The 25,744-nt window shown below is 41.3% G+C and overlaps 1 protein-coding gene and 1 long non-coding RNA gene across 16 annotated transcripts in view; one reads left to right on the top strand and one right to left on the bottom strand.

Moving 5' to 3' along the window:
* Positions 1-25,744, bottom strand: part of KIAA1217 — a 244,545-nt gene that overhangs the window by 123,097 nt on the left and 95,704 nt on the right. The gene's annotated exons all lie outside the window — the stretch shown is intronic.
* Positions 321-25,744, top strand: part of LOC308191189 — a 35,527-nt gene continuing 10,103 nt past the window's right edge. Inside the window, exon 1 of the long non-coding RNA XR_013947782.1 lies at positions 321-24,330. This is a non-coding gene — a long non-coding RNA (uncharacterized lncRNA). The remainder of the gene's footprint in view (positions 24,331-25,744) is intronic.

Genomic DNA, 25,744 nt, shown 5'->3' on the forward strand with positions numbered 1-25,744 from the left:
ATGAGGGCTAACAAAACAGTACTTACCCTTTGAAAGCTTTCCTCTGGAGTTACTCTGATAGATATCAGATTATTAAAGTCTGCAACACCAGCTACGGTATTTATTCTGCTAGGACTAAGAAAGGTGTGTTACCAACTTGGTCCAAGTAACAGGTAAATCAGTTTGCAAACAGTATACAAATGTATACCCCAAGCAAACACACACACAGAAAACCCCTACCGAACATTAACCTCCGCAAGGTGAACCAACCGCTTTTCAGACGAGCCCTCAAACTCCGGACCACACATTAGAAGACGGGATACGCCTGACTTCAGCTGCAGGGATGACAAAAGCAAGTAGCTGTCAACCACTTTGAACATCCTCAGCTGCTTGAAGCCAAAGGCCATAAAAACCATCTCATAGCTCTGATAAGCGAAGGTGGCCACGGGGCTCTCCTAAATTGCCCCATGCTGAGCGGTGTGAAGGAGGCCACCAGCAGTCAGAGATCCCTGGAACATAGCTCCTGCCACACACCCTGCACATGGGAGTTGCCTATACAGCAGCATGTATTTAAATCCGTATGATAAGTGCACTGAAAAATCTCCAAGGAGCAGTTTTTGCTCGCTCTCAAGCCATTTGATTCATGTCAGTGCAAGAGCAAATCAACGGGAGAAACAAGGACCCCTCGCCCACCGCGCAGCAGCTCTTCCATCTGCGAGGGCATCAGATCAATCGCACTTGTGTGCAGTGCTTGCATCAAATGCTGCAACTGCTTATACAGGAGAATAATATTGGAGATATAAAGAATAGAGATAGCTTCTTTGAATTTACATGCCAGAAGTCAGTTGCATGTGAAGAGTCTCTGCTCACTTTCTACACTGCCATCCAGTCCTCCATGGGCCACAGCTAAGAACATCTTACGAGACCATACCCAGGCTTCATACACATCTTAGATATTATCTGGTATTTCCTGAGTGTTTTCAGTATTTGCTTTTCTATCTAAAAAAAGTCTTTGAAAAGTGCAATTGCAATGTATTATAGCACTTGAGAAATTCTTGTAGATATCTGCTATTTTCAAGTAAGATAAAGTGCATCTCCTCTACGGTCAAATGTTGTTCCACAGAAACTGACAGCAGCACCAAGAAAGGAAAAATACAGCCTCCAACTCGAATGTTTCTGCAGTAACAGTCTAAACTTAAAAATCTTTATTGCAAATATGGAATAGTAGGATCCAGGAAGGCAAGACTTCCTTGGAGCAGCATAATTTATAAAGATAATCTTCTTTTCCAGAAGGAGGTCTTCCACTTCTTTATCATGGGAAACGAAATAGCAATAAAAGTTCACTGATAAAGACCTGCAGAAAATGCTATGCAAATTGCTGCAAGTACAGTCACAACCTACACCCTCAAAGTGCTGCATTCCTAATGCCTGAATCTGCTATTTCACAACGTCCTGTATTAACAGCAAAACACAATTCCAAACTGTATCTCTCCATTTTGTGTGTATTCTTTCCGGAGCAGGCTTAACTCATTAGAACTAAGAAAGTACCCAGAGGCAATTTAGATTTCCTCTGTCTATTGGAAAAATAGAAACCTCACAAGAACCCTTTTATCAGTGTGCTATGGAGGGGGGGCGGGGAGAGGTAGAAGGGATAAAATCCTTCTAGAGCTCCTTACAGTTGAAAATTGGCCAATTATTTAGAATAATTTCTAAAGCAACAGACCATGCTTTATCTCTTTTCCAATTACTATTTTCTGGTTAATAAATATGACCTCTGTAGCAAGCACTACAGCTTTCTTAAGGCACTGTAGTTGCAAAGAAAGGAATTTTAGTAAACTTGCTGGCAAAAGAAACACATTTCAGCATTAAGTCTAAAATGTTTGCCAACTATGTTTGAGGCTATCATTCTGTTTCTCGATTTTCTTATGTTAACTGGAGTGCTTTAGAAAAGCACACAAAATTGCTTGCTGTGAAGTACACATTTTGCTGGAAGGAAGAAGTCAGCTATTCATATAGTTGAATTCAGTGGCAGAGAGCTGATGTAAAATCTGAAGCAGTAACGTTATATTTGTGTAAACTGCAAACAAAGGCTTGGAACTCTGCAAATAAGTAGCTTTAACAGCCTGGCTTCTAAAACAAGAGTCCTCCAAAATGCCAGCCTGGTGTTAACTATCAGTTATTAGTTTGATGCCCCCAGGGAATAAAAGAAAGAATGTGGACAACCACCAGCCTTTGAATTTTCAGTGGCCATTTTGTTTCTAACAATCAGGTCTTACACTAACGTGCTTTTATTTACTTGCTAAATACAGCAAGTAGATCCCATCATACTATTCGAGGTTGAGCTGCAACTGTTTGCCTTACCCAGGACCCAATGAGACAGGTTTAATTTGCCAATAAATATTCAGATCTTAGAGAAGAAAAAAAAGCTGCTTACTATTTACCAACAACATAGGTGAGCTCAGAGACATATTTTGGTTCTCATATATTATCAAGCAGTCAAATTCTGCTAGCCTAACTCATTTGAGTAGTGATTAATCCCTCAGTAACTGTCTCTGAATTTACAGCATTGAAAACAAACAAACAAAAAAAGGAGGCTCGCAAGAAATGAGCCAACTCCTTTCAAGTAGGAGGAGGTGCAGCTGGTGATATCAGATGCTTAGGGGATTTCTTCTGTATATTTTGTCTTCACAGTTTTATAGCTCTATTTTCATCATTATTACTTTATTTCTCCTCCCTGTATTTTCTTGAATTGGTGATTCTTAGGGCTTGTATCCCCATGATACTGTGAAAACACAAAGTAAAAACATCCCATGCATCTGGCAGCTGTCTATTCCCGTATCATATGTGGATTGTGCTAAGAACCATTGGGACGAGGGGAGGGATTGCCACAGAAGGTGGCTAGCCAGCATCCAGCGTGTGAAAGCGCCCCTAAGTTTCAAAACAAGCTGCTGTTTTCTTTTCTCCAAGGATTCCCATTTGCTGCTAAGTGATGCCCCCGTGTTAGCTTTCGCATGGGGACTATTCCCTAGGCCGACCTTGAATGCTGTGCAACATTCAGCTACCACCCTGATGGCATCTGGTGTATGTACCACAGGAGCAGAGGGCAGGGAGATGCCCTTGAAGACCTTCTATCTAGTGCTGAATGCAGATGGGGCCGCGTACAGCAGTGACACGGGAGCGAGTGCTGCGGGGCCAGCTCTATCAGGCCTGTTCGTCAGGAGGGCCTGTGATCTGTACAATTTTCATAAGATGAAGCAGACGCAGAACGGTGTTAAAAGCATTGCTGAAGCACTTCAGACCTCTAGCATGTCTGAATTATCTGAATTTAGCACATCTGTGTCCCTCAAATGGTCTGAAACCTTCCATGTTTACACAAAACCAGATACCCCTTTGGGCAAAGCGAGTGCTCCACATTTCAAAGCAAAGTCAAATACCAAGAAATTATTCATTTGGAACCACAGTGAAAGTTCAGGCATGTTACTGAGCACATTTCACTGAAGGCTCTGGTGATCTAATCAGGATGACTTAATTGCATTTGGCTTTGAAACCCAAGCACGGCGCCCAGAAAGGAGAGGGTTATTCTGCGGTACAGTAGCAGCTCCCAGCTGTAAGAGGAACGGTGTGAAAAGGATCCACACAGCCCAAAGATAACTCCACTCAGAGTCAGTTGCCATAATAAGATCATCTGGAGCTGCAAGCACAAACAGCCTGCCTATTTTTGGAGGTTTGCTTGATCTATCGCACGTGTGGGGATCTGAGCACCTTCCGAGAGACGGAAGATGATGAGATTATGAGCATTTGCACAATTTGTTTAAAAGCTCAGGAAACTCATGAATAATAATCTGGGCTAACCTTTCAGTAATCGCTTTCTTCCTGCAGTATAAAAATGTATTATTATTATTTGAAAACCGTCATCACTGCTATCTTCCCCTCTGTGCTCTCTCTTCTCCAACACGTATCTGACAATTACATCGCAGCTGCTCTCTGAAGGAAGACCTGAAGAAAACTTCTCAGAATTCTCTTTGTAAATCTGTAACCAAAAAGAAATAAAAAACCCTACGGCCCAAACAGCCACTCGTATTGATTAAGGTGGATAGTAACACCACTTTTATTTGAGTTCAAAGGGTTCAATAGTTCTTTGTTCATAAAACTAAATCTCTAGTCTGTTACTTTCTCCTTGGAAATTTTTCATTTCCAGGTAAGATATAAAAGCAGAAAAGCTACTATCCCAAAAAGTCCTATTATAAATTTTCTAAGTTTTAAAGAGGCAAAAATTACAAATTCTTACATGCCTCTTGAAAATTAAAGTGCACAAGCCAAGATAAAGTTAAGAAGAACCCACTAGTCGGAACCCAGGTAATGGGACTAATCCAAACCAATCTGTTAGAATAAAGCACATTTAAAACAAAATCAGCTTGATTTAAAAAAATACGGAAAGGGGTTCCGAACACAGGGCATCTTGTCTCCGCTTCCAGGTGATTGGCTCTTGACTAAAGCAGGGAACTCCTGCTTACCGAGCAAGTACTCTGACAAATAACCTCCTCAGGCTATTCGCTATTAGGCTTTCCTGGGTCCTCACCATTTTTTAACATTCTTTTTGAATTGGAGAAAGCAGAACTGGGCAAATTCTTTGAGGAGTAATTCTTGCAGTTCCAGCTGGGTAAGTTCCAGCTGAGTGCAGTCATCCTACCATTACTCAAGAGCCCCCTGTTTCTACAGACCCCAAAGCTATGCGGGCTTTCCCACTCCATGTCATGTCAGGAGGTTGCGACTGGCTGAACACCCTAACACAGAGCTCAGTTTTTTCTGAAGCCAGTGTTTCTCAGGTCCAAGTCCTCTGCATCTTGCATGGCCCATGCTCTTTGCTCCTGGATGTACAAGCTGACATTTGGCTGCACCAAAAATTGCGTTATCACCTTGGGTTGAGTTCATCAGTTGACCCAGATCACTTTGCACCACGAACGTTTTCATTGCTGACAGCTTCCCCATTTTGTACCTTCTGCAGACTTTCCCACTACCTGATTTCACTATTTGGCTCCAGTTGAAACAAGCAAGAAATATCACAGACTGTCATGAGCAAAACTTCCCGTAATTACTGGACAAATTGAAAATTAGCATGACCAGCCAAAAAAAACACTAAGCAGAGTTGATCACCTCTTTCCTTCTGTGCAAATTTTCTGAAATAATGGATGTTTCAGCTATTATTGAAACAGTCTTTTTAATTTCAGTGTTCAGCAAGTAAAATCATGTAAAATTAGTTATGACTATCATAAAAAAAAAAAAAAAAAAAACACAAACAGAATGACAACAACCAACCAACCAAACAAAAAAACACAAAGAGAAGTCCCTAACCTGGACTGCAATCTGTATGAGTAAACTCCTCACCCCAGATACCATGACAATGAGACCAACCTAGAGAATAATGTATAATTCTACCCCTTAAAGAAATGGGAAAAAAAAAAAAAAAAAAGAACAAAAAGTGAGAACACCATAAGTCTGAACATACTGCTGCAATCAAAGAAAAAAAAAAGCCTAACCAACCCCCCCCCAAAAAAAAAGGAGAAAGGTAAACAGTAGAACATTGACTCTAAAGAATGATGGTTCTGTGGCTGATAAAGCAAATTATTTGTCAAAATGCAAGACGTCACAGTTTTTAATCTCAGTCTCAAACTGTACAGTAATCAGACTTCAGGCATGTTTCCTGGACCCTATCTGCAAACAATACAGTACAACTTGAAAGTTTGTTAAGAAAGAAAAATATGTTGTTTCAGGACAATGAAGCTTTACAAGCCAAATCAGAAAGAACAGATGACAGAGGAGAAAATATTTGGAGGCAAAATGCACACAGCTACTGTAGCTGTTTAATGAGAATAAGCCTAGCCGTATTTACTCCTGCAGTACCCATACCCAAGTGCCCTTTTTAGGACAGACTTCTACCATGTATACATACGTATTCTATATATATATGTGTATATATATATATATATTTAATTTCCATTTCTAGAAGGACTAATTAATGTACCAGGTTCATCAGTTCTTCACAGTAATCCTTCATCATGTCAACAGATGCACAACTCACCCTACTAGACTAAGGAAAGATCTCTGAGTACCTGCTGTTGTAAAGAAAGTGTGCAAGTGTACATGCATACACATTCAGTTAATGTATCCAGCACCTGCTTTCTAGACCATTAAAAAATAGAAAATCTACTGGCAGAGTACAAAAAAATAATAAATAATAAAAAAAGACAAAACACAAATATGTATAACCTGAGTCCTAAAGCTGGAACAGAAGCTTTTGACTCCACAAATGTCGAATGCTTTGAATTCGCATGCATGCAGTGCACAATGACAGATGTGAGACCTTTCTGCAGGAGTTTTATATCTACACATGGTCTACACAGATCTCTTGGTTCAGCATATTGGTATATCTATACACAACTCTCCGCCAAGCAGTGTATATAATGACGGGTGATTGTATTAGTATCTACTCCCTGTTTTTTATAGTTCTTACTTGAGCATCGCCTCTAATTTTAATCTGGCAGGCTCTCACTTTGAGCTTTATACCTTAGTTTCTTCGCCACAACGATCAACAAGAAACCTTTGAAAAATGTCTCCCTGCTGATCTGGGAAAATAAAATATTAACAGACAAAGTTTCTTGGCCGAAGACAGACATTCAGTCTGCTTGCTGTTGAACTCAGCCACATAAGAAGATGGATCATTAAGCATAAATCCATATCTGAGTTTATAATGATCTCTTTCCTACCTCAATGCAGAGCAGGTCAAGTATTATCTTTTTTAACCTATTCCAGAAAAAATAATGAACTGGGAAGATAAAAGAACTGCTGAAAGTTTCTGAATAGAACTTTCTGCTTCAGATCAACATTTGAAAATCATTCCCAGCTGTTAAATCTGAATTCTTAATTGTACACAAGAGGTTGAGGAGAAAATAATCAGCAGATGCAGCTACAGTTTGTTATATCTGTGATTATCTATTCTATACATGATTTACGGTTTTCAACCATTTTTGGAGAGACAGGCACCAAATTTATTCTTCCAGTACTGCTATCTATGCACAAGTGTTTAATTATAGGCTCCCTCACATTTTCTACAGAATAATTCTTGAGCACAGAATGCTCTATTTCAATTCCTGGAGCTTACGCTCTCAGAGAACAGGAAAAAAAAGCAGGAACTGGTAAGGGTGGCAATTCCAAGATGCTAAAAGCTCAGATCCACCCCCTCCCTGTGCTGTTCTGTCCCCTGACACCTGCCGTACCCATAATCTCAGGCAAATCTAGCCATTAAAAAAATAATAAAGTAAGAAATACCAGGGGAAGAGATATCCTCCCCCTCCTCCCAACACAACGGTATGGGTTATCTCTTCTTTTTTCCACCACCTCACATATTCCATCCCCAGGTCTCAGACACGTCTATAAAATTACACTCTTCATGTGCTTCAACATGTTGGCTGATGGAAGTGAGGTAAAAAGGAATTCAAGCCTGAACACTTCTCCATTCACAGCCTTTAATCATAATGTCTTCCAAGCACATTAACCTGAATGCTAGGCATAACATGACGCTTCCAGGTGTGCTGGAGTGCACCGGGGTCTCCTCCTGTCTGGTGGAGCCTGCATGCAGCCAGCCAGGGTGATGGTATGGACTTTCAAGCTCACAAATGTGTTAACAATTTATAGTATAGGTCTATCACACTTTCATGTCAGAGAGGCAAGAAAAATGGATATTTAAGCCAGTAAATTGTGTTGCTCCGTAACACAGAAGCCATTACAATATGGATGAGATCTGGAATCTATTAAAAGACATAATGGAAAATAAAAGCTAAACACATAAATAACTCATCCACTTGGAATTTCTTTTAAAAATATTGAAAGACATTAGACACAACCAAGATTAAGTGTCTGTAAAATATATTTTTAAAAGGCACACATTTTTTTTCACCAGGGCATATGAGAACAAAGCAGCATCTAAAACCTCAACAAAGAGAAGCTTTATTACTTCTGCCTAGAAATTTTAGGCTCCGGTCTTAATTCACTTTGTTCCTCATGGCTGTGGTTGGAAACTATAGCAGTTTACTTGGCATGCACTTTATCTACTCTGGCAAAATATTCAGTGAGGGTTAAAGATGCCCAGAAACTGCAACACTGAACCTTTCAAATCCAGACGTTAAGTATTTCAAGGATGTATTGAGTATACATTGGTCTGTGGGAGTTCCTCCTCAATGACCAAATATCATGTATTATTCAAGACAGGGTCTCTTTAAAACAGATGGGTCAGTGGTATGGAAATGGTTCCACACAGACTGAAAATTTTTGACCATTAACCATAAACATCCAATGAAAATTAGTTCCAACACATTCTATTTTATGTGGGAGAACTTAAGACTCATAAAACACTTTAAAAAAAATGCTTTTCTTGTTAAATTATTCTAATGGTCACTTAGATATCTTTTGGAAGCTATTGGAATGAGAAATGTACATATACATACATGATATATTTATACTATGGCACGGATTCAATTAAACCTTTAGCGATGTGTATTAGCTGAAATAGCTACATATGGACAGCAGATGAAGCAAGCTGAATTTTTTGTTAAGTTGAAATCCTAATTAAAAAAAGCATATATATACAGTAGAAAAACATCTTCTGTTAAATATACCTTTGTTCTTCTGTAAACTGTAGGGGTATTTCTCTGATCACATATACACCCTGTAAGCACTAAGCTAAGGCAGAAATCTATAGGACTACTTAAATAACCATAGTATATAAGTTTCCCAAAAGGCAGTTTGTTTATAATAATTTATAGTTTTAACATTTCCAGACTACACAAAGGTGGTGGGTTAACATACCAGCATAGCTCTGGACTTCAGACATTTAAAATAAACACAACGTAATGACACTGCAGCGTGGCATTTACTAGGAGCATGAAAGGGCCACACAGCGAGCGGCCTTCCCTTCTGCAGATGCTTGGGCAATGTTTGAAAAGAAGATGCCTTAGAACAACTCTTAATTACACTTGAAAACTAGAGAAATGGGAGACCTGTGATCATGGAGGTAAGGAAGCAGGGAAGGGTAAGCAAACACTCCCTAGCCAAAAGGGGTATTTAGTATCTTCTTTAGCAGCACCTTGCCACGGTGGATAGCTGGCTCTGGAGATAGCAGAAGGCTATCCAGCACCCAGCAGAAGGCTATCTGGACCCAGCACCCTATGCCAGCCCTGCCCAGCAAAGGCACTGACCACTGAGCAAGGAAGCAGGCTTGGCTGTGGTGGTAGTTTGAGTAGGACCAAAATTTTCTAATTCTCTAGAGACTGATGCATGTTCTGAAGAAGGAGAGGGGGAAAGGCCCCAAATAATAATTAGCCCCATCTTTCCCTCTCTCAGCAAATGGTATACTGGAAACCATGGGGATCCAGGAGGTCAAATGGTTTCTTCTGGAGCAACACGTCAGCAGAAGCCTGATGAAGATCTCTTGGACATGGATCCCTTCAGCTTCTCCACAGCCTGCACTGGTATCTTTCCAGCTCCAGCTGCCTGAACATCTCCTGTCACCTCTCACTTTTGCTCCCAGACACAGCAGACACTGGGGACTAAGCCAGCTGGTGAGGTGAAGCCAACTGTCCATATGAGACTGGGAAGGGAAGGAAGAGGTGAGCTGAGGGCATGCAACCCGATTTGGGCTCTAAGGAAGCAGCTGTGGTCAGAGGAGCAACTGGTCTCCCAAGCAAAACAGAGAACGTCACAGAAAGTGTGCTTCAACTAAAAGCTTCTGTGGGTACTGAAGGGAGTGGGCTGCAGAGCAAAGCACAGATACTGATAAGAGGACAACCTACTCCCCACGAGCACAGAATTGAGCAAGCCCTGTGAAGCCCGTAGTGTCCATGCACTGCACCATAAACATCAGAAGATACTTTAGTAGGCTTGACAAGACTTCTAAGGGTTGGAGAACATCTATCCACCAGGGTCTGCCAATTCTCAGATTCGTTCCCAGCGAGCGCGTTGAGATGCTGTAGGAGCTCAGGGGCTGGAGCACAGCAGGCTGTACTGACTGGGGTTTAGGTCAAAGGAGTGCCAGGAGTGAACCACAGGAGACAAAACAGTCACTGGGAACAAAGTCGTAAGTGCACGCTTGGAAGCCTTCATCTTCTGCTGCTTGATCTTATTTTTCAGAAAGGAAAAATAACGATAGCTTCACAACCCTAACTAACAGTTACTCTATAAATAATAAGATAAAAGGAGAATATGCAACAATAAGTACTTAAACATTTGTTTCATAAGCTATTAGTGAGGAAATATAGGACTATGAAAACTAGGCCTGGACACCAGCAGTATTATCCTGCTCCATGTGCCAAGGAATGCAGATCTGTTGTGCAACGCAATTCATGCTGCCGCGGTCCTGTTCCTGCTCCGATAGGGCCATTATGCTGCACATGACTGTCCTGAAAGCATGGACGACATCCACACACAAAGGAGCACTTTCAGAATAACATCACAATGGAGCGACATTCAACAGAAAACATTTATTCTTCTAAGCAGCGCAAGAAGGATGAAAGAACAGATGGTGGATTCAGTAAAACTGGGTTGGGTACAGGTATAACAACACTCCGATGAATTCGTGCTTTGAAATTAAACATTTCCCCACTTTGAAACGAAACAGCACCTCCCCACTTTATAGAGATATCATAGGACTGCAGTTCTTTATTGATGATGACAACTGTTAAAACCTTAAGAAGTAATAAATTACATTACAAATTATATGTTTGTGGATATGCCTTGCCAACAGTTTAATGAGCTCTCTTGAACAGTCTTGTTAAGTAATATAAACAGCTAATAAATAAGCTAAATCAAGACTAAGTTGCTTTTTTTCTCACCTTGCATAATTAAGCTCAGAAAATTTGGGAGAGCTTTGACAGTTCTGCCACTGACCAATGGCAAAATTTAAGGTAATGGTTTAAAAAATGAACAAACAAAACCAAACAAACAAAAAACACATCATAGCATGAAGTCCCAAAGCTACGCTGCAACCAAGGTATACACCCTGTAGTTACATGAAGGGAATTCAAAGTAGAAAAGTGGCATTGCTCCTCTGCATGGCACTGACAGGGCCATAAAAAGAATACAAGGTTTGTGCTGGTATATATATTTCCACAGTAATATTGAAAACTTCAATGTGTTCGGAAAAGAGCCATAAAATTTTTGAGTTATGGATGATGCCAGAGGAGTTCTCCCTGCAGTCTTTACCCAAAAGAAGATGAAAAAATGAACATGTAATGACTGGAAGAAATTTCTGATAGAAGACCACATTTTAATTCAGAAGAAAAAAGTGAGATAGAGAAAAAAGCTATTATAGCAATCAATTTGCCCCTAAAATGTATAAATATACATTTCTTATATAGGGTTATGTTTCTAGAGCTGAAACCCTGATTTTAGTTGATGGAAAGAATCAGACTTGATCGGGACAAAAATCAGAGGGACAAGGTTAACTTTCATTCTTATTATTAACAAGAGCTTTAAGAGTTGAAATTTCCTTGTCACTATAATGAAAAGCGTAAAGGAAATAGTGGCTTGCAACACTTTAACTCAGCTGTTCAGTAAGTGAAATAGTGGAAAGTCAAACAAGTACTTTGTGTTTTTCAAGAAAGTCAAGGTACTTGGCTAACAGCTTTTAGTAATGTAAGAGCCGCATACTGCACTGAACCCTAAAGAAAGAAAGTATATGGTACAGTAGTTACCAGCTGGACAGTATTTCTTTTTTGTGATAATTAGGATTTCTTTGACAAAAAGATAACATGTAGGTCCACTTCAGCCTTCTCTACCAGTATCAGGGCACCACCTTTCTGGCTGAACTTAACTTCAGTGAGAACTAATGATGCACTAAAACAAGATTCAAAAAACACTCCAAATCTGTGTATTTTCCTCTTTGATTCACAGCAACTAAGAACCATCCTCACCACTTGGGTTCAGCAGCTTTCCACTGAAAAATCAGGCCTGCATAGATTTGAATCAGAGTTTGGGATGTAAGATTATACAGTCTAATCTTAATGGAAATGTCAAAGTGAAGCTAAACAGGTACTTTCTTTGCATCGGCATCATGCAAACAAGCCTTTATGCAAACAGCACTAAAGAAGAGCTGAAGCTTGGGTTTATTAGAAATTGGTCAGGGAGAATTTGTTTTGAATTTAGACGTCTGAAGTTATCTGTGTTTTAACAGCCTTCTGGTTGCAAATGGAGTTATCTTACTGCTGTTCCTGTGTCTCTATCATTAACAGAAAAATCCTTAGACCTTTTCCCATCTCCTGGCAAAAAGGGCAACCTGCAAATATGTAATTAAAGCAAATGCCACTCAGTAGGACACAATCATTTATCCAAGCTTTGCTTTAGTAATGAAACTGAAGGGGAGAAAAGGATATTTGTTGAATCACTTTTTTTTAAAAAAATTATTTTTAGAAGGCACAAAGCAAAATTTGGCTTGTTCTGTTTCCTACATCACTCCAGTAAAACCACTCTGGTTTAAATCAGTAGACCTTGAGAAATCTGACTCAAGTCAGGGGCTATATGAAGTCATGTCTGACAGAGTTTTCCCTAGCAGACTATCCCGCATGAAAAAGTGACAGAGAATCAAGAGAGTTCACGCTGAAAGGTCAAAAATGATTATTGTGTAAGCAGTATAGCTCACAAACATTTGTATCCACAATACATGTTGCGTTTAATTGGTCTGTTGATATGCCTTGCCTTCAGTTTTATGAGCTTTCAGTATTGCTCTACAACTGCCACAATAAGAACATTAAATCTCCAAGCATCCCAGCTCTTGTAATCCTGCCAAGAACAGTACCGCTTAGCTCCAGATACATCAATATCTAATTGCCACAAATATATATTTGTTTTTATCACCACTGGCAGTCCACAGGCCTATCACCATCTATGTAACAGACAGCTAAAAACACAGCCATGAGAAACCCTGGAGCTGACTCAGCTGTTCTAGGAACTGAACACAGAAATTTCCAAATCACTGTACATCCTGCCTGCTGGGTTCCTGCAGAGAGGATAAAGGGAGTGAAAATGTTAGAAAATTCTGCGTTTCATCTCATCCATTACTAACAAGCCAAAACTACTCTATCTCAGTTTTGAATGTCTGTCTAGCTTTAGGAATTCCTTTTTATAGTCCCCAAAAAATGTTCCAGTAGCAGTTCACATAAAGCAAATTGAAGCTTCACAAGAACCTTCTTCCCTGTCCTGGAGCTTTGGGACCTAAAGGAATGGGATCCGTGGACTGCCACAGCTCTGCAAGCACTGCTGGAATACCAGGAATCTTTTCTACGGGGATTAGGGGCCACATTTAGCCATGATCACAAATACAGGGTCAAAAGTCTTTTCACGCCCCCTGGACATTTCAATTAGTAGAGCTATGTAGATTAAATCTTGGTCCCTGCTCCAATGCTAGAGGCTGTTGCAGAAGACAGGAGAAAGCAAGCTGGCTACAAAAACCAGCTTGCTCAGAGAGGTGACAGAGGAGGTGCCTGTGCATACCCAGAACAGTTCTGTGATGTGACAAGGAGAGAGCAGAGCACAGGATGTGCTGTACTCGGGTGATCTTAAGACAGCCAGGCTCAAGTATATTAAAAAAGATAAAGGCTAAAAAATCCCTGAAACTGCTTACATGTGCAGCAGAGACAACAAGCATACTATGCCAGGAGACAACAGCTACTTAATTTAGGAAAAAAGAAGCAGCAAACAACTAGCAGTGCTGACCTTCACGCTACTAAAACACATAGAGCACACTATTGGTTAGAGACCCAAAAATAATACTTTCCTGATACAGCAGTTTTGGTATGACATGAAAGATACTACTATTTCTGTAGCATCACTGGAGTTAACACTGCTGAAGTGTTGGCTTTAAAACAAGTTTATTTAGCCTCACCTTTTGTTTGTCTTCAAGAAGGTTCTGCTTTGCAGGTCACTATTAGCAAACTATAGTTAGGACTTTAAAGAGTCTGATGATCCATTTTTTTTCTTTTAAACTAAAACTGTAATTTATAAGTTAAATAGCTAAATAGTACGTTGCTTTACTTTTCCAGGCTGTCATTACTCCTGTTTCCTTCTGTTGCTATCCTGTTGCATGGGCCACATTAAAAACACGTACTTCCTTCTGAAGGCAGGAGTACAGGATAATTAAGAAAATGCTGCAAACACGGCTAGTAGCTATACAGAAGTGGAATCAAGAAACACAGTGGGTCAAAAATCAGAAATGAGCCATCTTGAGCAAAATGACCAGAAAAAATGACAGTAGCAGTGAGCAGACAATCCCCAGGCCCTTTCGGCAGTACTGACACCACCATCACCCCGGGTTAACAGAAAGAGTGCAGTGCCCGAGTGCTGCTCTCACCTGAATCTCCACTTTGCATCCCGCTGCAGTGGGTTTGGCTACAGAGCGATTAAAAGCCCAGAATCCCAAAGGAGAAATCGTAAGACCCATACACACTGGTGTGCGATGGACATGGTAAGAGCACAAAGAGAGAGGAAACAACACCTTAGGTGAAAGGCAAGTTTATGGCCCCTGCCATTGGTGACCTGGCTGTGTCCATGGGACATTTTGTGGCTCAGTGGCTGACCCAGTGGTTACACCAAACCTGTCTCAGCGAGGCCAGGATCACACCTCATCACCACTCCTGCTTATCTGGTCATCATCTTCCTCTTTTGCTTTTGGAAATAAATGAGACATGCCGAGAAAAGTAGCATAACGAAGTGATGACTGTGTATCTTTTCCAGCATCAGCGTTTTATTAGAGGGGCTTGTTTGCCAGCTTATTTTTACAGGAGCTCAAGAGGACTGACTGTGTATTTGCGAGTCTGTGTTCTGCTCCAGTTTTTGATGACAAAATGCCAAAGTTAAACATGCAATGCCAAACATTCCAGAAACCTCCAGCACAATAGCCATTATAAATGATGTCTTACTTTTCCTGCTCTGCGAGGCATACAGAGCAGCAAAAACATTTGAGTCCTTCCCACCCCACTTTTTTTTTTTTAAGTGCAATAACACACAATACTGGTATACAGTTACCACTTCAGCATGGGAAAGCAAACAAGCCGACCAGCTCAGCTCTTCAATCCCATGTTACGTGAAGCTATTAAGATGTGCAGCAATTCATGTCTTACCTTTCAAGTAGATTAGCATGTACCACATACAGAGGCATGCCATAAATCAACCCCCTAATCCATATATGCAAGGATTTGTTTCCTATGTTATGTAGTGGCTCACTTGTAAATACTGAGATATGTTTCCTCCCAAACAAATTGGTTAAAATAGCCAGAAAATCACTGTAAAACTGAACACGTCAAATAGGAATTGAGAAATAGCAACAAAGCCTCTTTTGAATGAGGACAAACTAAAACCAAAAACGTTGAAATAAAATGTACCTGTACTGCACTGCCAGGGACAGACTCCAGCTGGGGATTAGGCCGCGCTGTGCAAGACGCTGTACACAAGCACTGCAGTGCTTGAAGAAGGCAGCAAAATCCACTCAAAAGCCACAACAATTAAATGTATAGTGAAGAGAAAATGTGTATATACAGTAATGTTGCAAGAACAAAAAGTGACATACCCCTATGGTCAGGTCAGTGAGGCAGCAATTGGCATACCAGCTGCCCAGTCATTCGTGAGCATTGTGCAGATGACGTGACGGACCTGAGTTTTAAAGAACAATTTGAGGGAGGGTGTGTAGCTGACTTTAAGGAGATCCTAATAAAAATGGAAAGAAGCATGTGGGAGTTTGAAACTGTTGATGTGGCCTGGGGATTTTCAATACACATCCCCCGTAACTGTCCATGCAAATGTCACATGAAGCACTACAATTCACAGCAGAACAATGCAAATGCTTCAGAATCTAAAAATGCCAAGACCTACTACATGCTACTTCAGAAGGTAATTCTCAAATGACCCCATGGTACTATGTTCCAAAAAAACCATAAGGGGGGGGTGGAAGGAGGAAGATAGGGGAAGAGAGAGAGAGACAGACAGACAGACAGAAAAAAAGAACAAAAGAACGAACGAACGAAAGAACGAACGAAAGAAAGAACGAACGAAAGAAAGAACGAACGAAAGAAAGAACGAAAGAACGAAAGAAAACTATTGTTTGGTATTCCAGTATATTGCAATTGAGGAAACTACAGCTGTCTCACGCCTCTTGCTCAAACGTTTGCATTTCTTTCATCCCCATGTATTAGAAATTCACGTTCTTCCCAGTTTTTACCCAGACAGGGCAAAAGTTGCTTTTTTGCAACATTTTCATCATATCCACTTCATCGTTTGAAAGATGCTTCACCTTTCAGACCCCTAAATTGACAACTTATAAACACCACCTAGCCTGACTGCATGAAGTTTCAGTGAAGTGTTACTCCTTGATACTGCCACATTTGCACCTTCAGGGAATACCCACAATGACAAGCAAGAGGGAGGTAAGTTCTGATACATATTGATGCATGTAAAAATATGATATGAATAGTTATAAGCGTGTGTATGAATCTGTATGAGTTGCAGTTTCACTGTGTTCCAAAGATCTTTAAAGGTTAATTTTTAAGGCAGGTACACAATATGGAGAACACATTGCAATAAATTTTACGTTATTTGCCTTTGGTTTATGGGACAGGCTGACACGTTCAATTACTCCACTTCAATATGGAACTCAAAGCAGACGTGAGTTACCAAGCAGTACGCTCCAAAGAGCTCACTGTTGTGGTATGACTAAGTTAGGACTCTTAAAGCAGCATATGTCAGTATGAATCAGAACTCAACAGAAAATATCCAGCTAAATGATGAGCTATTCTAAGCAAGTAAGTGATAAGGATTTTTCATCAAATAGGTTTAAAATATTTTACAATAAGCTTTTTTTCCCCTCTCTCCCTCCCCAACAGGAACACATTATGATGATTATATCTGAGATTTGTTATTCAAGTTCTACTTCGTTGATGATAACACACACAATCCTTCCGAAATTATGGCCAAGAAAAACAGCCTTGCCCACATAACAATGCAAGGCATTACTTGACATGTCTGGAAGACTCACAAAGCTTCTACTTCTGTAGTCACTTCAGATTCTTTATGGTAGCATATCCAGCTGTACAGTATCTGGTCTACTTTTATAAAGATTTTGTAAAGCTTCATGAAGTTATTTACACTCCTTTTTTGTTGATTTTAAGTGCCTTTGTTCTTGAAGCCTGAATAATTACAAAAATCTGCTTTTCTAGGCTTCAAAGTGACACAAACTTCTTGTGAATTTGTCTTTTTTCTCCAGAAAAGAATTTCAAACAATCCCTTATCAGAGATTAAGAATCTTCCTATTTTCACTTAGGTTCTTCTTGGCTTTTGTAAAGGCTGCTGGGTACACTGAGATGCTTAATACAAATCTTATAGTAATGAAAGCATTGTACATGGCATCTACAAGCACCCGAGAACATATACTTATAAAGTAGTCAGGGACAAGGTTACATAGATGCCTAAATAGGTTGTGCCACCTTACCCATGTTGTTAACCAAATTTAAACTAATACTCATCATATACTATTCTTGAAAGCCCAAATGATTCTTTACGCACTGTGATAAGTTCTGCAGTATGCTAGCACTATAAAGTCATATTGTAACACTACTTTGTAGGGTAACACTACACTGTAAGTGTAGTGTAACACTGCAAAGTCTTATATCAGTTCACTCCATAGTTCACTGGACAGGAATGCAGTTTCATGCTTCAAACTCAAAAAAGAGGTTGCAAGACCCTTCAAACAGATGGCACTATGCTTGTGGTAGTGACTCAAGCGCAGAGCACTACCACAAAGGTCCTTATGCATCTGGCTGTTTTCAGTGAAAATTCACTGGCTGATGTATGGAACATGATTACAGGGTTTTGCATGAAAATAAGATTAATGCTGAAGTCACAGTGAACAGTGATTTACAGATTCCCTCTGCAGCTGTTATTGTACACAATGTGAGTACATGGTTTATTTACAATTAATTGGGTCTACATCAGCATCTGTCTATGGTCAGTCTGCTCCCAGTATGGCATGAAGGACACGAGGACATGAACAGGGATACACTTTAATATAGCCTTATCTATCTAAGAGACACAGTGGTCTTTCACTTCCAGGTTCACTGTCTTCTACAGAACTGCTGCAGTTCATTGTTGAAACAATTCCTGCCTAATAAATGATATTTATAATGGTCACAAAACAACTATGCCTATTCCTCTTTTGCACTATTTGATTAATTACAAATAAGGTATCTTTACCAGGGGTAACCAATGCAGAAATGGCTGCCAGCACCAGCAGCTGAACCTGCAAAGGAACTGAAGGTGGAATTTGACAAACCTCAGTCGGGACAAGAGGCACGACGGTGTGTGGCGGCCAGGAACACAACTGGTGGGCCACATTCAATTAGGTCATCTTCTGCAAGTAAAGGTTTTTTTCTTCCCAGCAACCTGACAAGAGTAAACTTGAATGGTTTTCCTTCCAAGGCAAACAAGGGACATTACTTGTCTCTGACATACACTAGTATAAAAGGAAAATGCCCTGGATAATATCCATGTGCTGATAACTCACCTCGTTATTACTAGGGCTTTGTCATTTCAAGACTTCTCATTTCCTTAGAATATCAAAGTACATAAAATATAAAAAGTCCATTTGTGCAGCCCAGCGGTGGCTAATGTTTGCTGCGGAAGGCAGAAGTAATCCCTCTTTTGCTGTGGTCTACGCGCTGCAGCAGTAATTGGCTAAAAGGCCCCTGGGCTGCTCTTCCTGTGGAAAAGGAACAGATCCCCTCGTATCTGCAGGGCACAAACAGTTGATGTGGAGAACAGTACCCATTTCTCTTTGGCTCTTTTTTGTGTGTGTCCAAAATAAAATGGGTATTAAATAATGATCAGGAAGGAACACCTTGGAGGCAGAAGTTCATCTCTAAAGGAGGCACCATATAAGAACTAAATCATTCTCTCTGCTGCTGCTTGCAGGCAGCAAAGACTTTGTTCGGGAACAATTGGGTGCTAGGAGCCTACTCCTGACACGGGTATAGCCAAAACACAGGGGTGGAGAAAGCAAACTGGGCTACAGATGAACCCTAGCCACCAAACAGGAAAAAAAACCAACAGACTTCCTTATAGAAAAAGTAAATAATAAGAGAATAAACATAGGCACTCAATTTTCCCTCTGACCAGTAACATACCACCATAATCTAATTTTTTGTTGCTCCCAGTACATCCCTATTTTCTACCCTAATTTCAGGTATACTAGAAACCATAAGTTTGGTTTACAAGATCAAAGAAGAACTATAAATTTTCTCCCCACCCCTTCAATTTGCTGGTCAGCCATGAGCCTTCTTGTCATTGCACTGCCCTCATTACTGTGATATATAAGAATAAACATATTTATGCTTTGATCTAGCAGACAAAAGGTGCTCATACATCAGTCCACAGCACATTTGCTGTCCATGAAACCTGTCCGCAACCTTCTAAGGAACATTTCAGTTCTCAGTTCTCCTGAAAATGAAGGTATTTGTTATTCAGTTGTCAGCTCAATGTCCCTCTGGCTCTCCTTAAACTTTGCAGAAACACTCATATGCTTAACTTCTAACCACAAGAAACTTGCCTAACATCCGTAGTACTATAATATTGGTGTAAAAATCCAATGGCAATAATTGAGTACAGAAATAGTTAAAATTATATATTTGGAGTATTTATGCAAGTTTCCATATTGCTTTGTATCTCCAAGGACATTAAGTAAATTACCATTTTGCATAATAAGGTAATAACAGAAATTATCTTTTCATCAAGAAATGTCTTCTAAATTTCATCACTGTATACAAATATTTATTACTTATGAACTATTTCCTCTTCATGTGCTTCAATGGTCAGCTAGCTGAAATGAAACTCACATCTCTTACAAAAACAGAAAAAGTTGCAAAACGATTGTTGTATTGTCACCACCAGACACCTCTTAAATAAACGTGACCGGCCCCTTAGACAGAGATCATCATGTTGCCACTGTTCAAAGGAAGGAGCTGAATTCACATGAAAAAAAAATGCAGGGTGGGGAAGAAGAGTCCTGCAAAGCACCCAACTCTGAAGTTTGTTTTGTGTTTGGTTCCTGTCCATTGACCCCTAAACCCTCCTCACCAACCCACCTGGACAGTGCCAACCCCCCCCCCCCACACACATTCCCTGCAACATCCCCAGGGAAGGAAAAGCCCCAGGCATGGTATGTCTGGAGCACCCAAGGTTGGCTCTTGCTTGGGGTTGCCTCCTCCACCCAGTGATTTTTAGGATAGCTTTTCTCCTTTAATAAAATTGGCCGAGGGAAGTTGTTGAGGAGGACTGCAGACAAAAAGTCACATAAAGCTTTTTCCTCTTAGAAAATGTGTCTAAAAGCCCAGCAAGCCAGTGCACCTGATGAGGGTGTGAGCTGCTGACAGATCGGCGTGAAACAGAGAAGGGGCTGTGGGAGGAAGATGAAAAAAAGGAGGAGGCTGGTGCTGACAGAGAGAGCCAGCTGAGGATATTTTAGTGTTGTCCCAGGAGCTGATCACATCATCAGAGGCTGTGGGGGGAACAGGAAATCCCAAACTAGTTACTTTGCTAGTAAATTAAGACTCTAAGCGTATTACCAAAGAAATCCTGGATGTACTGAAGTCAAGAGGCGCTATGCCATTAGTGTCAATGCACTCACAATTTCACCCTCATCTGCACCAGAATCCCAGTATGTGATTTATTATTACAGCCTGGATTACAGGCTTTTATTGGGTGTCTTGGCTTTCATTTAATTTTTAAAGTCTCATTTAAATATAGCAAATAAATTGTGACTCCGTATTAAGTTTCCATGAATTTTAGTTCATGATGTAGCATTTTGGCACAGGACTGCGGGCTTAACTCTGTCTCTAATTAGGTGTGCAGCACTCTCATTTACTTAAATGGGATCTACTCACGTGTCTCTGGAGGGACAAGGGAAACAAATGGTTATGCTTGTATCTGAATAAATATTTCTGCTGTTAGTGAAAGAGCTTCAGCAATGACTCCATGGGAAGAGCAAAGACGGAAGGATTACAACCACAGCTCTAAACTAAGGCTGAAAATACATTTATGGCTCATCCAATCTAACAGCTCAGCACAGCTGGAAGGGAGGGGACTTCTCCTTAGTTCTCCTTCCCCCATCCCAAGCACGTTTAGCCATCTCCCCCCCTAGGCATAAAGTGAAACAATTCACCTTCTCCTCTCACTCCCCAATGCCAAGGTTAATTTCCTCTTGTTTTAGTGAGTCCTTAACAAATGCATAAAAAGAGATGGGTACTGGGTCGTTAGACCAGCATAGCCATAATGATCTATTTTATCCTAAGTTAGCCTTGTTGCAGTAAAAATTAATGGAAACAGTTGATTTGTACTTATTGGATCAATGACTTGCCTGAAGTCACAAAGAAGAGGCCAGTGGAGCTGGATACCCCATTCCCAACTGGCACTTAAATGCTTCAGTGAAGCCTGTGCCTCTCTCCTTCAACAGCTACATTTTCATTGCCATTTGCCTTTAAGAAAGTAAAACCCAGAGCTCTCATTTCCTTAAGTAGATACCATTACCACTGGCATTCGTGGTATTCCTTGCATCAAGTACAGACAGAGCCACCGGAGCCACATCCTGTCTCTTGGCTCCTCCAGCTGCCGCCCCCAGCTTGCTGTGTCCTCCCCCCATTATCCGTCTCTCCCCTGGCCTCTTCTAAGACCTCCACTCCTCACGATGAGCCCCCCACCTCCGTGTCCCTTCCATGAGCCACGTGGCACCCCCAGACATGCTAACCAGACACGTGTGCAGGGGCAACAGATGCACACGGCAAGGCCAAGAGGAATCCAGCATCTCACGCTTCATAGCAGAAGTTAATGGCTGAGAAAAGAATATAATGATATGGCACAGGCACATAAAGTTGATGGAAAATTCACCTAAAACCACCTGTAAAACTATGTTTTGTTAGTGATTTTTTTTCCCCTATCAGCATTATCAGTACAGATTTATTGGCTGAAGCATTTCCAACAGCAAAGACAAATGCTCAGGGAAAATGCCATGTCTGAGCTTACTGCCAAATCTGACCTATAATTACATTTGCATGGTTTTGACAGCTGAATTAAAAGATTCTGTAAATTCCCGGGGTTGCATTTCAAACCAGGACTTACCAAAAGCATGAGCAGCCCTCACAGAGGTGCACGAGCTCCCACAGCACCACCCCGGAGAGCCTGAGGCAGCCCTACATCTATGGGGGCACTGCCTGCTGATTCAATGTGGCCTCGTGAAGTTAACTTCCTGGGCATGCTGAGGCTTCCCAAGGTGGCCTCTACTAACTACGACAGCTCTTCCATCATCCAGCCATATGCATCAATAATACGATCACGTACTCACTAAGGAGGATGGCACTGGACCAATGATTTTTGCTGGATTACCACATCCATTCCTCGCAGGCGATCAGGCATAGGAGGTGATTGATTTTCGGAAATAAGCTCTTTGCTCACACTAGAAGATGTCGTGTCCCAGAACTGCATCCCAGCTCCCTGGCAGTGAGAGCCTCCTGCTGAGATTCACCCAAGTCAAAGCAGATCTGCTGCTCTTCTGCCAACATTTGCCTTTATTTCAAATGAGTGTGCCTGGTTTTCATCCATCTAAATGAATTTACAAAGAACAATAAAACGTCTCTGATATCAAAGCTTTCTGGGAAGAGATACCATTTTTTCGAAACATTCTACCGCTCCCCCTCAACCAGCAAGTGCCCCAGACAGCCTTCATGCCCTTCTCTCCAGAAGGTGATCTCTTTTGTTAAAGCAGACAGCCGAGTTAGGAAATGCTACCCAGTGCCATGCAAGCATAAGTGTCCTGGCCAGAGGTGGGCTGGAACGTGGATGTCAGCTGGGCGCTGGTCAGAGCCTGGATTAAAAGCAGCACAGCTCATCGTGCCTGCTGCTGAGCAGAGAGGATCGTGCTGAAGTTTTCCTGGATGTTTGCTTAGCTTCTGTTTCTGACTCACAGATATTCAACACAGGTGAAGGAACTTCCTTCAATTGTCACGTCGAGAACAAGAAGACAAGGTTTCCTCCTTTCTGTTCTTCCCACATCAGGGACTGTAGCTACCACAAGCGCAAATATCCTTCAGGACACATTTTTCCCAGCTTTCAAGTCTACCACTGCCATGAAGTACTGGGCAGCACCACTGCTCAGCCCGAATCTGAACGTTGTCCTTCACGAGCTGCCGTGTTTCTATTCGTTGATGCTCTTGGAGATGTTTTTAAATAAAATTACGAGTGTGGTCCAACATCTGTCTTCCCATGAGACTGAGTTCTGGACCAGCTTTATCTTGAATTTCAGCATGAAAGGTATTTTCTGTTTCAGACAGTTTCAGCATTCGATTAAAGGCTGATTAAACATTAACTTAAAAGATGTTGACATTTTAAAAAATGCCATTGTAATTGTGTCAATTTACATTCTAAATTAATACAATTATCTAAACGAGCAAACCGTACCATAAAACTGTTAGCTGCTGCTGCTACTAACCAGCAGCTGCAATCTGACCCATTCATCAATTACCTAGATAAAGTTAAAACAGGCTCAAGTTTCAATTACACATAAAGAAAGTTTCAGTTCAAAAAATCAATTTATATGCAAGTCAAAGTTGCACTGCAGGCATGAAAGAGTATAATATTTTGAATAATCGGCTTTAGGAAAAAATACAAATTACAAAAATATCTCCAAAAGAAAGTATCTTTAATTGCATATAAAGTAGTTTATGATTATTTCCTGTAATTAAAGCTGTGATTTGCTGGGACTAAGCCTTTTTTGCAGATGAGTAAGGTATTTTTGATTCACACAGTCCTCACTAAACCAGAAAAGCAGAGCGTTTGCTGTATTTAAATGCACGGTCATAGACTTGGCTTTTCATGTATCATTTAAATCCAACCCAAATGTAATTACAAGCCTTTGTGTAAGATCCGAAAGGGACGTGACAAGGCTGACTGTCTGGCCTCTTCCTCACCACGGTACTGACCCTGGTGGAAAGCTCGGGTTTACTCGGGGCCTCACTCCAGGACTGCGTGGTCCCTCTGGCAGGATGGATGTGGCAGCAGGAGAGGGGAGAGGACTCCCCGTGCCCCTGGAGTTGGTGGTCCCATGCAACCAGCTCTACTCACACCATGGTATGGCCCACGGCCACCAGCCCCAGCTCCTGCCTTCTCCTCTGCTCCCTCAGAGCCTCAGGCAAGTCCATGAACTGCTGGTCTTTGTTCCTGCATTTTTAGAAGAGGATTAGAGGCCTCCCGTCTTCCTCCTGGGATTCTCTCAAGGTGAGTTAGCTTCTTCATTTTGCTTAAAGAGGACACCTTGGGGAGATCTGGATGGAATGGCTCAGGTGAAATGGGTGAGATATTTTTAGCTGGTGTGGAGCAGCCTAAAATACCATTGGCAAGTTTAGACACATCTACACAAGGATCTCAGTGGCCATCAGACACTGATGTTTGAGGACTTGTCTAGTTGGGAGGCAGAACGTCCCCATGTTCTACCTGCTTCCAACATCACTGGTAAGTGCTGGGCAGTTTGTATTCCCTTAACACAGATTTACCTGACAGAATTAAGTTAAGCTCTTAAAATTTGACTTCTGAATAACCCTTGGAATAAGAACTTTCTCCATCTCTCCCCTAATGCTGACAGCATGTCAGTACTCCTCTTCGTTTCCACTCACTCCATGTCAGGCTAAAGCACATTTAAGGCAATCCCATGACATCCTAGTGAGCAAGAGCCTTAAAATAGGAGGAAGCAACCCTATTGTATTCTCTGCCAAGCATCCTCCCAAACCCCAGGTCACTATTTCAGGGACACAGTGTGCTCAACTGCTAGACATATCAGCTACCTCAAACATGTCTGCAAAAGATGAGTAGATCTAAAATCTGAACACTGGGACCAGGGCAGTACTGTGAGAGAGATCAGCTTCCAAACACTTCCAGACACCTTTGTAACACGTGAGGCACCTTCCCTCAGGTCTGCATCAGCACTGGAGCACCTTTGGGAAACTGGGAACCAAGACGCTTAATTCTCACTCAGCAATATTATTCTTCCCTAGAATGACTTTAGATGAGATAAGAGACACAATTTTTCCTCTTTTCCTAGTTGAGACTTAGGCTGAACTCTCTAGCAGAGCACTCTTAACTAAGGAATAAGCAAACACGTAACTTCTGTTAAAGCTCTAAGCTATACACCACCGAGTCAGAAAGCAGCAGTCATGCCTGCCACAATACGGATGCTTCAGAGCATCAGCAGTGCCCATGCCAGGATGACATATGGGGACTAATGGGGAGACAGGACCTGTAAATGCAGTTCCATGTGCAGACACTTCCACCAGACACAAATTTCTCGAAGAAAGGGAAATGCTAAGTCCCCTCTCCCAGGTCTGAGTGACAGAGCTTGTCTTTGCTTCTCATCCAGCTATATTAAATCATCCCCATTTTTGCTTCTGCTCCACATAATCCTCACTTCAGTGCCTGCGACCTTCCTCAGATGATCTGGAAGGGCTCCTGGTGGTGGCTGCAGAGGGGAGGGAAGCGGGGCGTTCACGCCCTGCCACTCCGGCACGTCGTTTTGCAAATCACAAGTGACATCCGTAAACGCAGGGCACAGTTTCATAATCACTGCTCAGCACTGTACCAATGGCAGTCAGCCAGACACCAGGGATGGGTAACTCGGTTCCTGACTCGCCTTTTATTT

Source organism: Anser brachyrhynchus, assembly GCF_964034855.1.
Source record: "Anser brachyrhynchus genome assembly, chromosome: 2".
NCBI classification, from domain to species: Eukaryota; Metazoa; Chordata; class Aves; order Anseriformes; family Anatidae; genus Anser; species Anser brachyrhynchus.